This window comes from Rhodnius prolixus, unplaced genomic scaffold (assembly GCF_049639745.1).
Source record: "Rhodnius prolixus isolate KJV_2025 unplaced genomic scaffold, Rpr scaffold_10, whole genome shotgun sequence".
Lineage (NCBI taxonomy): Eukaryota > Metazoa > Arthropoda > Insecta > Hemiptera > Reduviidae > Rhodnius > Rhodnius prolixus.
Window position 1 is genome coordinate 20,121,600 of NW_027411615.1, and position 16,018 is coordinate 20,137,617.

At 33.4% G+C, this 16,018-nt stretch overlaps 1 protein-coding gene and 1 long non-coding RNA gene across 3 annotated transcripts in view; one reads left to right on the top strand and one right to left on the bottom strand.

Moving 5' to 3' along the window:
- Positions 1–16,018, top strand: part of LOC141457327 (uncharacterized) — a 315,830-nt gene that overhangs the window by 182,282 nt on the left and 117,530 nt on the right. The gene's annotated exons all lie outside the window — the stretch shown is intronic.
- Positions 1–16,018, bottom strand: part of LOC141457328 (uncharacterized) — a 136,725-nt gene that overhangs the window by 13,580 nt on the left and 107,127 nt on the right. Inside the window, exon 1 of one of the 2 annotated variants that reach the window (XR_012460316.1) lies at positions 11,628–11,978. The exons of the other annotated variant lie outside the window; for it this stretch is intronic. This is a non-coding gene — a long non-coding RNA (uncharacterized lncRNA). Of the gene's footprint in view, positions 1–11,627; positions 11,979–16,018 lie in introns of those variants that run through there. 2 annotated transcript variants of the gene reach the window in all.

Here is a 16,018-nt window from a genome sequence, read left to right on the forward strand (position 1 = left end):
AAAAGATGCTGAAAATGAGCAAAAAAGGCATTTTCAGAAATTGTTCTTTGTTCTTGTTACCTTTTTTGTAAACTGCGTAGCGCCTAAACGCGTGAACCGATTTTCATGAATGAGGTGACATTCGATTCGGAATTTTATGTAGATGTGACTTTTGGGGGTCTCGACGCTGTACATCTTAATGAAAATTAATATTAATATTAATGAAAATTAATGCAGTAAAATTAGTTAAATAATTATCAATGAAGTATTCATGAAATGATGGGTACTTGCTGATTTGTGTACCTTTTGGCGTTTAATCAAACCTTATAACTTAACTTTTTAAACTGTAAGTTTTTGTTAAGGAGTTTAAATGTAGTGTAATGAATAGCTGTTGGAGAATCAGGATAAATTTGTTTTATCATAAGCAACTATCTAAAATGGTCAATAAAAGAATTCATTATAAGGTATGTTAGCTAGACGCCACCGTCCACGACACCTAATTTGTACTCTGAGTCAGAAATCTATCTGAAAAATTGATAAGGCGTTACATTACTTCTTTTAACTTTACTGTTTCAACCAGAAGTTATTTTTGTTTGAATTTATCGTTTTTCGAAAACAGTACCAAAGATTTTTCAACAATTTGGCCACTTTTTCTTAGATCTACTATTGAGTAACCTGGACTTGCTCTCGGATTCTACTTTGCTACGTGCGTCACATCTTCATGTTTAATCATAGGACAACATGACTCAGTAAGCATGTCGATGCTTTATGCGATAAAGAGACCAAAATTAATGAGACTCCAGTTGGTAATCTCAACCCTTGCAATAGTCCTTATTTTCTGTTTGCTTCTAACTGCAAAACCAGAACTAATTAAAGTCTAAATTAAACCACAACTATTCCTAATTATTACAAATTGTTGCTATTGAACAATGGCGACAATATTGTTAATAGTACATACAATATAATAAGATTAAAACGCCAGTAACATAAATAACAAACACTTTAATTAACAAACAGCCCAGATGAGGACAAATAATTTGGCAAGTTGTACTTAAAACAATGTCAATACTAGAACTTTCTACAAACCCATAGCTCAAATTTATAATCAATAATTGTAAATTTCTAAATCTGGGTTACTGGCAAAATCAATTGAGATTCCTTTAAGATAGCAACTTATAAAACTGCCAGAAAGTTAGTAATCGTTTATACGTACTTTCGGAACTTTCTTGTTAATATTTCCTCTTTAAAACAAAACAAAAATGGATAATCTTTAACCAGAGATTACGCTCTTGTATGATATAACTTCCTACTAAAAGTTAACTGTTCGGATGGTTACAGCCACCAGAACTTTATAGAATTACCACAGATTAGAAAGTTTCAGTGTCGCAATAAATAAATTAAAGAATAACAGGGATTGTGGCAACCATTAAGGAATGCCTCCATTTTGCCTGGAGTTTACGGTAGAATCCTTGAACAAAGGTTGTAAACAGAAAATAAAGACCTACTGGGAGAAGCTATGTGACAGTCAGATTGTATACAAATCTTCAGGACCTAATGTTTGTATTTAAAGCAACTTTGCAACTGAAAAGCCAATTGAATGTAATAAAAATCTATATGTTCCTTTTTTTAAATTTGAAGTAGGTCCTTTTTAAAAGCGTTCCTATTCATTATGTAAAACTCTAGAGAGCATAAGGTTTCTGATAATCACAAGTTTTTTTCCTTGAGATCAAGAAATTTGTCATTCCACAAATTTACCTTCCAATTTTTTTCCATAACACTGTCTTAAATGATGTCTCAAGTAATACCTTTCTTTTTATCACTGAATTGGACTGTGCGTTGAGAGCATATTTCAAAAGGAGTAAAAATACACATCTTAGGAATTTGAGATTAGGTTTTGTTCAACTCTTATCACTAGCTTTAGCTGATGACTTAGCACTAGCAAGTGGTTCAAGGGATAATCTTCATATTTTGATTGAAGAGCTATATCAAGCAAGCTCTGACGATCAACGTTGATTAATAGAAGCCTTTGCTAAAGGTAAAGGGTGAAAGTACAGAATAGGGTACTACTGTTTTTAAGTGAACCGGCTCGCGAGGCAATGAAGTACCCCAAGTCTATAAATGCAGCCTACACTGTTCAGTAAATAGGTAATTTTCCAATAAGAAAGAAACTATGTTGAGCCCGAAAATGGCGATGAATAATGGCGGTCTACACACATTAGCGAAACATGAGCTATGGTTCAGAAATCGACGAGCCGTTCTACAAAACATTCAAATAAATTTCTTGAAAAAATAGCTGAAAAGTTCCTGGGAGATCTTAGGAAGATCACCGTACTCTTCAGTTACCTTTGGTGTAGTACCTTTACAGGAAATGATGAAAGACGACCAGATTATGTTCAGAAAATGAATGATTGCCGGTACGTTTTAGTTTATACAGCAAAGATTTCGGGTATTCGACTCAAAAGAAGGTGAAGACGAACATACCTAGAGAGAAATATATTCTGGAACTATGCCAAAAGACACTGGCAGGTTTGCTGAGAATAGTGGCAGCTTAGAAGCACTTTTATGCCTAGAGGGTTTAACTAGAAAAAAGAGATAGAAGATTAACATTCACGCCAGTTTCTCTTATAATTAATAATAATAATTATTATTATTAGGGAAGGGATTTGCTATGCGGACTCCCACGCGGAGGTCCCGGGTTCAAATCCAGCTGCTGACCCTTAGATTTTCTCTAGGAGCTTCTTACAGCTCACTGTCCGGTGATGGACAGTGTTGTCTGTAACGAGAGAACACTGTCCGGAGGCGCCAATAACCTAAGATGTTGACGTGCCTTAAATCATTAAAAAATAATTATTATCAGCCTTTATTGGTTTCATTACATGCTTACATAATAACATCAAATTTAATATTTATTTATTTATTTTCATTCAGATAAGTAACAAACAAAACTAAATATTTAATCAAAAACAAAATAAAATACCTCCTTACATAACAAATAAAATAAAATATAATTATTTCTCTTTATTGTGGACGCCCTTTTATGGCAGCAAGAAGAAAGGAAGACAAAAAATGAGATCGCAGGATGACATAGTACGTAAAGGTAGCCGGACACAAGTGGTACAAAAGTTTCTCTTATTAGAATTATCATAACAGTTAGAGAAAAAAAATATTTATCCTAATTTTCTGCGAACTCATAATCTCAGTAAAATATTTTACTCTTAGAAACGTAGTTAACTAAAAAAACCGTAGGTTATTCTCCTGGTGCACCGACTCAAGGTCATCTTTCTTCAGAATCCGACTGAAATAAATTTTACTAAAATAGAAGTGTCAAGCAGAACGGATACATGAGTAGTTGGACTGACATTAGTTAGATTGAATAGGGAATAAAGAATTAATTACGTGGAAAAATGAAAGAAAATACGAAAATCAGTAATTTGCTTTTTCGGGCACTCCTCTTGTTTTAAAACTTAAAATTACAGAGACAAAATTTAATCCTAGTTATTATTTTAGTTACTAATTTTAATCAGTAGTTACTGTAAAGGGATGTACACGTCGTGAGCTTTAGTAACACCCATCCCTAAAATGTATATCTTACAATTGAATAAAAATCGATATTTCCCATCATAAAAATTAAATTTAGCTTTATTGTTGTTTATATTACGTGTAATATATGAAGCACTGCTTAAGGCCTCAAGTGGTATTAATCTGCCTCTCTAATTCGGAGCACTTCCAATTCAAAACATACTGTACTTATGTTAAAAGTAATACATTTTACAAGGATCTGGCCAAGGTTATATGTAAAATGTAATTAAATGAAGTGAACTAAACTTTAATTTATAAAGAATTCAGCAGCAAATTCAAGTTAAATTAAAACAAACAGTATTTAAAATTCACTAAGTTCAATTTTAATTATTATTCATTTAAATTAAATTTCTGAATTTTTATCATGAAACAGTATAAATATTATTGACAACTTCCTAATTAATATTTAAAGCATTAAAAAATGGTATCAATCTAAGTAGTCGTAAAATTAGGATGGACATACTTTGCCTAAGTAATGAGATATAAAATGCTGGCACGAAAGACATCTTAGTAGCACTTGTGTGAGATATTGCCTCAAGGATATTTTGAATAATAGCCTAAGCGAGTTGCATTTGAATCGAATAAGTATTTAATGCCTTTACAATGTATTATATTTAAATTGCTATTTGTGGAATTCATCATGCATAACTTTCCTTTAACAATGGGACAGATAATATTGGCTTGGATCGTACGGAACACCCACACATTTTTATAAAGTGGGCTATAGTTTGAATTTATGCACTTTTTGAAAACTTGTGGCAATAGATTTACTCAATGCACTCCTAAATTGCGTATAGAAAATTGGTAAAATTGCGAAATTTCTTCATATGAGGAGTGAAAGAATGAGTACAAATTAGATGGTAATTCTCAACATGGGCAGTAACTGCCAACGCAGGGCTGTTGAAGGATAACAGCGATTCATTTGCTTCAGGCTTATTGAGTACCTAAAAATGGTTTCTGAAGAAAATGGAGAAGTTTCAGGAAGAGAAAAATAGTTATTTATTTAACAAGTGTGGAATGTAGTACTTTTCCTCACGCGAGACAGGGTTTGCACGCACGAGCGAGCGAAGCGATGCGAGTGCAAGTGCAAATTGCCGAGTGTGAGGAAAATACTTTACACTAGAGTTAAATATTATATTTTTTCTGCAACCATTTATTAACTAATAAAATTAAAAATTTAATTTTTACAGTCTACAAAAAGTAATTTATTTATTATAAACATTTATTGTTATATTACAATTATTTACATTACTTACGTATTTACATTACTTATTACATTTTCTGCTGTTTCTTTTATTGATGGAGGAGTGTTTTCTAAACAGACATCACTAGAATTCATTTTAAATTTCTATAAGGTAACACTATAACCTTTTTAACTGTTATAATTAAAAATATCTAATTATTTATTAAAGTATTATTTTTATTTCTATATTCCTTTCAATTTTTATTTTATTTTTTAATATTTGTTTTTTAATTATTTAAATAAAATAAATTTAAATAAGCTTATTAGAGTTTTACAGAAAATATTTATGTTAATAACAAAACTTCTTATATCAAGGAAGCACAATAAAGTTTTTCCACTCACGTGCGGAAAGTGACACTAATGGGAATTTCCCCCCACTAGTGTGGGAAGTTGGGCATTACACAGCTGATTTTAATTGAGTAATGAGAACTTCCCTACATGGTTGCAGAAAAAGTGATTTTATTTGAAGATCTACGTTTATTTTTATTGGTTGGAGTTGACTGCATTTCATTTTCATATATTCCACTACACGCTTCTTACATTAAAAATGAAAAAATTAATGACTTTGAAAATACAATCTTAAAAATAGTTATAAAAGCAAAGTAACACTGGATTAATAATGAATTAAATGTAACACAATTTTTCTGTAAGAAATCTTGTTACATATTCATTCAATAGTCCAACATATGTATAAATATTTATGAGTTCAAGAAGTAGACATTACAGGACAGAGCAGGTGAAAAGTGCCTGAAGCAATCATAACTACAGTATTAGTGGAAAGAGGTTAAAAAAAGAGAGAAGCTTTTAAGTAAAAGACGGAGGAGTGGATACAGTTCTAAATAAGGTGGATGAGGAACGGGGATACGAATGTGGGCCCGTCTGCAAATGGTTTAATCTACTTCAGGATTTTACGTACTAATTAACTTCTTATCTTAAACCCGATTTGCATAACTAGTGAAAAAGTTATGTTACAAAGTATGCTATAAAACTCTTTAATCCTTTACTTCGTTTTCTCTAGTCTTCATTAGAATTTTTTTCATTTTTTTTAATTAAATAAATATAATTAAAATTAATTAAATAATTAATTGCAAACCAAAAATGTTTACTCTTAAATACTTTGATAATAATAATAACGTGATATTCGTAAATCTTATTAACATAAATTTAAAAAAAATCTTTTCAAGAAACGATGAGTTCACATTTAAATGAAGCTTAGATTCAAAAATATATATTAGCAAGTGAAAACTTATTGCAAACCAGTCTTACTTGGAATTAGGAACGTAATTAAACTGGCAAGAAGCCAGCATTCTTCCTACTAGATAAACTTTCGAGACCACAGTGTTGTTAGTAGAAATTGTTGGTTGAACTAAGATGGTAATCGTTGGAGTATGTACAAAAAGTTACATATAGTTTAAATTTGTTTAAATTTATAGAATTTTATTTTTAATTATCCTTTACGTTATCGACTACTTAAAAGACTACTAGATCAACTTACAAAAATTTCACTTAATAACAAACGACTGATTTACTAAAACCCGCCTGGACGTACGGTATTGAACTGTGGGGTTCAAAGAAACGCTCCAATCTTCAACGAATTCAATCGGTTCAGCCTAAAATTCTCCACACTATCGCTAACGGCACCATTTTACGTTTCAAATCTAACTATCCACTCAGACAGGTTGCACGAACTCGCTACAAAAGTTTTCATCAGAGCTTGCACTCTCATTCCAATCCACTTGTCCACCAGTCATCATCTCATCACCATCCAGATCATCCTCCTTGGCGATTAAATTCAGCCAGTAGCCTCGCGATTTTCTCTCTTCTGAAGAGAGAGTAGCTAATCCTGGAGAAGACTTAGGGAGTGTTATCACTGGATAACTTCTCCCCTCAATTAGTGAGTTTGTAGTGGTATCACTTATTGTGATTGTTACTTATAGCGCATCTAGCGCTGGTATAACTTAACTAATAAATTTTAAAAAAAATAAAAAATATCCTTTCACTTTCCATTTTGTCTGCACTGTGAGCACAATTTTGTATCGTTCATTTTAATGTGCACAGACAGCCGACCTATCTTACCTGTTGGCCGCCATGATTGGAGATGCAGTATCTATTGGATTAATCTAGGGCACATTTAACCTCCTAGCAAAGGACCCTTACCTCCTTATATTGGAGTTCATACACCATTCAGTAACACAGTAATAACTATATTTCTCTAATTTATTATTATTTTTCGCAGTTAACCCTTCAAACACATGCGATTAATGACTAATCTGCGTTAGTACAAAACACCTGTAAGAAGAAAAAGCTTGGTGCAGTGATATACTGCGAATGTCCGACTTTATTTGGATCAGTAGTCATCGCGATCAACTACTGCAATATGCAGTTAAAAGAATTTTGACTGCACTAAATCCAAGCTCCACCTAATATCCACGGTAAGTTTAACGAAATACTTTTGTAACACAGTCTACCTCGAATAAATTTGGAAACTGTTTCTCTTCGTCTTAAACTCTTATTTATACAGAAGTTTAGGCACAAAGCATACGAGGGTCGTTTGAAAAGTCCGTGCAAAGTCAGAGAGATAGCACCACTGGCGCGTATCGAGGTTATGTTTAGTTAGTAGCATCTCTTGGAAGAACACACACCAAGTTTCAGCCAGATCGGTCTATTTCTTTGTGTTTGGCATTCGTTTGAATCGAGGAAGTCGAGTGATTTTCTCACGCTTGACCAAAAACGAAATCTAAGAAAAAGGAAATGTGAAGTGTTGCAAGGACGGTTTGCAGCTGTTCCAGAAGAAACCGCAGGACTTTAAGCGTCGTTTCGTCACTGTGAATGAAACATGGATACATCACTACAATCCTGAGACCAAAGAACAATCAAAAACAATGGGTTACCAAGGGGGAATCTGCGCTAAAAAAGGCGAAGACCGTTCCTTCGGCCGGAAAGATTATGGCGACTGTCTTTTGGGATTCGCAAGGAATAATCCTCATCGACTATCTGGAAAAGGGTAAAACTATTACAGGTGCATATTATTCATCGTTATTGGACCGTTTGAAAACCGAGCTGCAAGAAAAACGCCCACGATTGGCCCACAAAAAAGTCCTTTTCCATCACGACAACGCACCAGCTCACACCTCAGCAGTTGTGGTCGCAAAATTAATGGAAATAGGGTTCCAACTCGTTTCACATCCCCCCTATTCTCCAGACTTGGCTCCCTCGGACTACTATTTGTTCCCCAATATGAAGAAATGGCTAGCGGGAAAAAGATTTTATTCAAACGAGGAGGTGATTGCAGAAACGAATGGCTATTTTTCAGACTTGGACAAATCCTATTATTCGGAAGGGATCAACAAACTAGAGCAGCGTTGGACGAAGTGTATAAGCTTAAAAGGAGACTATGTTGAAAAATTAAGTAGTTTTTATTTTTGCACGGACTTTTCAAACGACCCTCGTAAATAACACTTTTTGTTTTAATTGATAATACATTTCTTCAAACTTACTAACTAAGGACTTTAACTCTAACCAAAGAGAAATAATAAGATTTTTAGCAACAAAAGGTTTCGATATTGTTTTTTATGTAAAATTATGTAATTATATTTTTTTTTCTCACACAATATGCACAACTTTTAATTATCATCAACAGTTATACCAAAAGTGCTGTTTATTTACCTTATCGAGTTTCAAACATGTCACACAGCATTCCCCTTTCGAAATAAATAAATCATTTCCCAAACAAGTTAAATTTTACCTACACTATTCTCACAATACATTTATTGAACGATTTGTAGCGGTTAGTTGCTGTCAGCAAGTACATAAATTCAAATATTTTACAGTAAATTTGTAACAAGAAGTCAGAAGAATAAAGCATTTGTTAGTTTCTTTCTTAAATGTTAGAATGGTAGGCTTTTTTTTTTATAGTGGATTTAAATTTATTAATTCATTTACTGAATTCCCATGACATTATTAATTAAAATTCGGTCCTTAGTGTAGACAAGGTACGTTTAAACAATTAGGTCAGCTATTAGTAACATGCTGCCCAAAACCATGGTATACACTACTGCGATAATACAGGCGGTGGTATTATCGCTGTAATAGGCACCTGAATGGATGAATCATTGCAATCTGATTAGCGGTTGAAATTATCGCTTCAATACGTACTTAAATGGTTGAAATAATTGAAATGATGAACATTTATTGTTAGTTGAGTTTGTGAATGAAATTATCAGTGTAATTCTTAATTCGTATTTAGTTTGTAAGCCCTCCACCGAATGAATGGAACCAAAAAATCTATGATACTACTTTCATTTTAACTCTCTTTTAATCGGCCTACCCAATCTTCTTTCCATCTTGATAAAAGACAATTTCTTTTTCGCCTTCTAACAAAATCTATGAAAATAATAATACTATTTCTTTTTATAACTTCACAGTGCAGGCCCAACGCAACATCTAAAGAGCTCCAAAGCATTCTTAGACGTCGCGAAGATCTTCGACCGCGTGTGGCACGTCCTTAGACCCTCTGGTAGGTCAACCTTCGTAAAATTTATGTTGAGGATAAAAATTTTCTTGCTTAGATTTATTTTAATTCTAATTAAGAGCAAATTTAGATTTTTACAACTGCACAGAAATCAATACAATAAGTAATAAAATAAACTTTTATTACACTAAATAAGTAGTACACTAAATAAAACTAAATTTCATACTTAATAAATATTTATTAATGCGAACAATGTGCTTGCATCTCCTTGGAAGGTTTGAGTAAGTCAGGTTTGTATGTGGTTGTTTTTAATTTTAGGCATGATTCCAAGTTCTCATCAATAAGACGACTTCTCAGTTTACTCTTGATAATGTTCATGCTTGAAAAAGATTGTTCGCATATACGTATATGCGAAAAGGGAAAGAACAGCAAACGCGAGCTTTTTCAGCTGATCGTAAGAGTCAGGAATACTATTCCAAACGTTGAAAATGATCATGTTTTCCTTCTCCAGGTCATTCAAAGCAAACCACTTGTGGTGTGAACTAAGATCACATTTTTTCTTCTCCAATATTTCCAATTCAACACAAAGACGTTCGAATTTAGAGCGCCATATCTCCTTGTTAAATGCTAAAGTTGCTCTGCTGTTTTTAAATTCCTGAAACCTGCTATAACATACGAACAATCTCAGCCGGTAGCTTGTACATGGTTTGTGTTTACGTTTACGAAAACTAATAAAATTAAACTCGGATGTTCGTTACGTATTTTTACAACAATATAAAATTTTAGTTACCTATCTATCTTTTAACTTATACAAAAAATTATACATGTTCTCGATTTATAGAAGAATTTTAATTTATCAAAATAAGATGTAATTTTTTTCTTACCAAGTTTTTTTTTAAATGAAAATATTATTGCGCCTTCCATGGATATTTGTGCCAGAGCCGCACTTAAGGAGCCAAAGAGCCACATGCGGCTCTGGAGCCGCACTTTGCCGACCACTGGGCTAGGCCAACAAGCACACATTGACATGACGGCCATCTAGCGATAGCAGTAGTAATATGCTATAATAGCAGGAGAATCACTGCTACTCACACTATACAGCCGACGCTACATTCGCAGATGGTCGCGAGGCCACCGACGCCTCAACCGTCGTGGAGGATTAGTTGGGAGGGTGGAAGTTGAGAGGGCTTGGACTAAAGGATTCGTGTGAGAGGACAGTTGGGAATGGAATTTTATGTAACGGGATTTGGGCGAGGACAGAGACGAAGGGAATTTTAAGGACATTGAGGATAGTACGGTTAGAGACGTAGAAAGGAGCATTGACTAGGGTACGAAGGATTTTGGATTGAAGGGATTGGGGATTCGATGAAGGTTCGAGTGTTTGGCTGTCCCGTATAGTTCTATTCCATATGTCCATATAGGGGCTAGTAATGAGTAGTACAGCTGTCTTTTGATACGTAGCGTCAGTTTTGAACGTTTGTCTAGTAATTTTTTTAACAGTTTATATCTGTTATTTAACTCAGTTCGTTTTAGTCGAGTATGAGGATTCCAGGTTAGTCGCTTGTCGAGGTGAAGTCCAAGGTAACGTACTTTTGTAACGGTAGGAAGAGCGATATGGTTAAAATATCGTCTGACAATGATCCTGTCATTTTATAAATGTGCTTAAAAATAATGTATATTTTTGAATATTTAAAAAAAGTATTATATAATGGAATATGAGATTGCAAATTAATCAGTACATGTAGTGAATCTATTATTATTTTGGGCATTAGTTGGCGGTTACAATTTCATATTACATACATACTTGTGTAACCGTACAGAGATATATTTTGCAGAAAAGGAGAATGTTTAGGTAAGGCAAACCGCTAATGCATTGGTTGTGTTCAACTGTTCGTTTAGTAAAGGTATCCAGGACTAATATAAAGTACAGTAATGTTCATGCGTATAGAAGTTGGGTGGGTGCGTAAGCAGCATGAGTATGTGAAACCCATTGCGAGATACCCTCTGTTGGGTATAAATTTCAAGTGGCTCGAGATGGAAGGCGGAGCTGAACCACATGTATCCATGACCATTATATTACTAGGATGGCTCTACGATTTAAACATCTAGTAGGAAAACTAACGATTGCCGGGGTATACCGGTTCAGCACAAATTGTGTGCTACTTCACTTCTTCCAGTTCTAACTCCACTACTTCTCTTACTTCATCCAGAAGAGTTTCCACGTAGCTAGTAGTTAGTGCCTCTCCTCACGTTCGTACGTAATTAAATTTTCTCTTAACCATCTTTATGTTCTGTCTGTGTGTATTTGTTGAGATTGCAAAAGAAAGGGGTTATGCTTTATAGTTCACTTCTTACCTTGTTCTACCTCACCCGGCGTTTTCACAACCATCTCGTTCACTTCTCATGCCAAAAGAGCATCTCTCTCAGCTAACTACCATGAATTTCTATTTCCGAACACCATAAATCCACAGAGCAAGACAAAAAAAAAAAAAGTTACAAAAAAAAAAATCATTGTAGGGAAGCTATGTCTGCACATTTTGTTAAAGATTCAACTTAATCTATACTTTTTACAATTCTAAATTAACAAACTTAAATTGTAATCCTAAAGGTTACCCAACTATTTTTAACAGTTTGTGCCGTTCATTTCTTAGTCTTAGTTCATTTCTCAACCTTTGTCGGGACTCTTAGGAAAAATAAGCCAGAAATCCCCATGCATTTCTGCCACACAAGTCAAGGGAAGCGAACAGCTACCTTTTTTTGGGTTCACAAAGAAAATTTCTATGGTGTCTTATGTACCCAAAAAATCAGGAGCAGTAATTTGGTTATCTACGAGTCATATATCTCGAATATATCGAACATATCTCGTACAATGCATAGCGATAAATCCATTGACAGCGGAACAGGGAGTAAAAATAAACCCGAAATTATAACTTTTTACAATGCTACCAAAGGAGGGGTAAGATACTAATGACCAACTTTGGGCAAATTATTCTGTAGGAAGAAAAAGAAATAGATGGCCCATGGCCACTTTTTACCACTTACTTAATGTGCCAGGCATTAATGCGTATATCACATATCAAAAAAAAATGCTCAACGTAAAAATATAAATTTCAAAATGGACCGAAGCACCTTCCTCAAAAGTTTGGGGCATCAATTATTGCGAAACGTCATTATCAGAAGGTCGCTGAGCACCGTGATCCCACGGAATTTGAAGGTGAGGATCAATATGTATCTGCAAGAAGAAGGCGCAACAATTCTTCCGATTGCAACAAATGGAGAAGACATTCCTAACCCTAAAAAGCGAAGAAGATGCCCACATATGCCCTAGTACAAGAGACAATAAATATCCTACTTTTTGCAGTAATTGTAAAAATTACATATGTAAGATACACTCAGTAACTATTTGCACTAACTGTAGAAATAATTGTAATTAATTAACTGTTTTAATTTTAATTGTAAACTGTCAATATTTTCTCTGTTTTTCATTACATGCTAAGCAGCACCTCATTTAGAAATTACATCTTTATGTTATTGATTTTTTTAAAATTTGTATTTCTGTTTTATTAAAGTATAAATAAATGTTTTACCTTCGATTTCTATTCCCTGTAACATGATATTAGTTAGTTTTTCCTTTTTGTTTAATAGTTTTTAATGCTGGGTCAAAATAAAATAATGTGACCCGAGGTGACGAATTATAGCACTTTATGTAAGGTGACGGCTCAAGGGTTAAGGTTCGAAGTTACAATTATTATGGTTCTAACTTTAAAAGGTTACGAGCTAGAAGTCCTATCTTTTAACCCTTTGGCTTGTAATCAATTAAACTAATTAAACTTCTAAATACCCTAGGACTTGTCCAAATATCTGTGGCTTAGTATTTAGGACTGAAATAGCGAGGATTAGGTCAAAATAAAAAATAACAACTCCGTCTTTTCGCCAACGGTTCGACAAATTTATTGTCTTCCTCAGGGCGTGATTTGTTTTTCAGAAAAAAACTTTTAAAAAGACAATGTTCTGAAAGATTCAGAACGAAAATTCATTTTAAGGATTTGTAAAGCCAACAAAATCTGTTGGTAAAACTAAGATCATTGAAAATATAGTAGGATTAGTGCAATGTGTCACTGGCACACCACTAAGGTTGACAAGATAGAAGAGAATGATTAAATTCTGCAAACAGTAATCCCATCACCTTGGCAACATATGTATTAATATTGCAACGAATTGTTTACAAATTGACATCTTTAGAATTTTAATGAAATATAGATGAGAAGGTGGTAATATGGGACAGTCTTTTTTTAACTTGCATATTTTGAACACTACAGAATTTAAAATCTACTCTGAAGTAAAATCATAGACATACATTATTTGTTTTTGTAAATTTGGAGTCCTGAGTGGATTACAGCAAGGAATCTGGAGTTACACCGAAAAAGTGTGTGGGACTCACATAATAATTATAGTTAATGTACTCGTTTCTCCATGAATTGTAAAAATAAGCCTTAAATATGCCACAAAACTATATTTTACACAATTATCGTACATTAAGGATAAAAATTAGGGTGCAATCAGTTTTCTTAGAGAAATGTCAAGACATGATAGGTGTAGACTGGACACAAAAATCACAAACAATTGACTCCTTTTCACACGCAATCTTCAGAATCTATTTGTTTTGATAATAGGCGATGCAATTTTGACTTTGGGACCCTGAAGTGAAGTGCAGCTTCTCGAATACCAAGTTTTTTCACCCTTACAGTTTTAATAGCATCAACCGTGTCCTTCTCATCCCAATTTTTACGTTTGCCTTTCGGCGATGGTCCTAATTTTGTTCTAAGCATATCTTTTTTGGCCCTTTATAGTAGCCTGTAGAAAAAAAAATTTTATAAGACACTAGTTTCGTCCTCAGTGCCACTTTTCACACTTGTTCAGCAGGCGATTAACGAGGTTGTTACATGGGACAACGCTGTCTCATAATACCCCCATACACCGCGTACAATATAACTTCATTTTTTTTAAATGTACATTCATTTTTGAAATCCATAATACTTGCAATTTAAACTCTCTACTTTCTACATTTTTAATGTCTAAGGGAAATTATTCTAACTTTCTTCGGTATTGACCAAAAGCCGAGGAAAATCAACCTTAAGAAAACTTTTTAGCATTGACAAAATACCTTCTCCTCTACTCTCTTACATGTAAATTAACTGCGCTGATTTGTAGCTTTTGGCGACACAATAGCCGAGTGGTTAGAAGCGAGGATCGCAAAGCCACATGAATTGTAGTAGTGAGTTCGATTCCTGGTATTGGTCCCGATTTTATCTTAATTTTTGTCAAAATGATGATTTATTAGAAAGTTTACAATCAATCCACGTCACTTATTGGTTGGACATTAAAGCTTACCTAAAAAAGAAAAATAGGCTTTACTTATCTTCACCTTAATTTTAGGTTTTCAACGATTATGTTTAAACGAGATAAGTTAAGATACAGGTTGTAGTCGTTTTTGATGTAGTTACAACGAAACATAGAAAACAATCAAGAGAATTCTCATAAGAATGCGTTAAACTACACCAAGTTAGAGTTGCTCTGAATTATAACCTTCTTCATTTAAGATGAATCAAGTCCGAGATTTATCACAAAATTTGTGGTCACATAATTAGTAACCATAAAGATGAAAACTTTGTTAAAGAATTGAATTATTGTTAAATGGCAGATAGACATTCGTTTGATACAGGCAAGTAATTGTTTATTTAGAGTTATACTCAGAATAACACAGTTCTTTAAGGCCATGTTAATTCCCTATTTTCATTAAATAATCCCTTTTATCATTAACTGAAAGCAGTAATAACAAAATAAAAACAAACACTACATTTTCACTTTTCAACATATTTCTGTCAGTTCCTTTGAAAAATAATTATTAATTTTTGCACAATGAACAAAGAATGTAGGTAACTTTCATCTGGAATTTAATTATTTTTGCCATCACAGAAATGAAGGTTTGCTGTTGCAATATTAACACTCATTTTCTTGTTCCTTTTACACAAAATACATCAGTTTGTACATCCACCATAATTAAACCAAAATATTTTCTACATAACTTCATTTTCTTTCTAAATGAGAACATAAGATAATTTTCATTTCTAATAATTTTTGTAATTCTATTTTATTAAAAAATTGTTCTACGATGAAAAAGATAAAAAATTAGCGTGAACATCACACACTCGTTTTCTCTCACTAAATTTCGATTTTTTTAGACGCATATTTTCCTCAGACGAATGTTTACTAAATTTTCCGTTGTCTTCACATGTAGAGAGCCTAAATTGTAAGGAAAATAGCACTCAACATTTGACTTTGACCAAAAATCCCTAAACAAAAAATACTTTTTAGGGTAATAAAATTCCAATTAAAGCTGTAGGTCTTAAGATTAGATTTAAGAAAACACATATATCGTTTTTTAGAATATCGTGAAAAATTGAAATACCTCTCATGAAATTCGTAGTTCTGATCATGCAATTTTCATCGAAATTTTAGTAGAATATATAAAATTCACACTATATATTGGAGAAACACCATTTCACTTCCAGGGAGAGTAAGCGCGCATAACACATTCCAACAATTCCCTAATGTTTGGCGCCTGCAATAAGGAGACCCTATCGAACTATAATAACTAGGCTAATTTTACTTGCACAAACATAAAGACATAGAAGTTAAAGAAGCCGACGTGTTTGCCTAGTAAGCAACGACCTTACGCATAATTT